Source organism: Carlito syrichta, unplaced genomic scaffold (assembly GCF_000164805.1).
Source record: "Carlito syrichta isolate Samal-C Ts95f unplaced genomic scaffold, Tarsius_syrichta-2.0.1 Scaffold308000, whole genome shotgun sequence".
In the NCBI taxonomy this organism is placed as follows: Eukaryota; Metazoa; Chordata; class Mammalia; order Primates; family Tarsiidae; genus Carlito; species Carlito syrichta.
In genome coordinates, this window is record NW_007252096.1 from 160,110 (window position 1) to 160,949 (window position 840).

Genomic DNA, 840 nt, shown 5'->3' on the forward strand with positions numbered 1-840 from the left:
CAGCCTGCCCCGCTGGCTTGGCCATCCTGCCCGCCTGTCACCTTCCCAGGGACGCTGGGAAAGCCCCTCCTCTGCCCCTAACGGGCACTCAGACCCTTGCCGGCCCAGGAAATAAAAGCAGAAGTGGGCGACCGGGGCACGTGCTGCCAGCTCCCTTTCTTGCTTCCTCCAGGGCCTGGGCACTGGGCCGGCGGGGACCCCTGGTTCTGCCCTTCCCTGATACTGCCAGTGCCTGGGGTTCGGCGGCCCCCACTCTGCAATCTCTCCCCAGAGTGCGAGACGCCCAACGGGCAGTGGGGGAGGACACGCCCCCCAGGGTCAGGGGACTGGAGCCCGCCGTGGTCGGTCACCCACACCCGCACGCGCTGCGAGGGCGGGCAGGGCCACCCGGCATCCCCAAGGCATGGATTGGGGCACAGCTCTCACTCCACTCCACGGCTGAGCAAGCACCCCCAGGCTCTGCCAGGCCGCCCAGAGGCCACCTTATACGGCGCAGAGCACAAATGTGCTCACTGCCTCATCTGGCTCAGCCATTCCCCGATTCCTCACTTTACACGTACAGAATTCAAGGGAAAGTCACACAGCAGCAAAGTGACAGGGTCAAACCCAGAATCAAATATCCTGTTGCTTACTTCGGGGCTCCCTCCACCAATCCTACTGCCTATGCATGAAACTGTATCTCCTGCAGAGGTGTCTCTTGCACCCCAAACATGCTTATCTTTTTTTTTTTTTGAGTCGGAGTCTCACTCTGTCGCCCAGACTGGAGTGCAGTGGCCGCTCCCGGCCGCCGCAGCCTCGACCTGCTGGGCTCCGGCCATCCTTCTGCCTCAACCTTCCAAG

At 62.6% G+C, this 840-nt stretch overlaps 1 protein-coding gene across 1 annotated transcript in view; it reads right to left on the bottom strand.

Annotated features, from left to right (window-relative positions):
• Nucleotides 1-840, bottom strand: part of LOC103267155 (D-3-phosphoglycerate dehydrogenase) — a 24,538-nt gene that overhangs the window by 1,959 nt on the left and 21,739 nt on the right. The window lies entirely within an intron of this gene.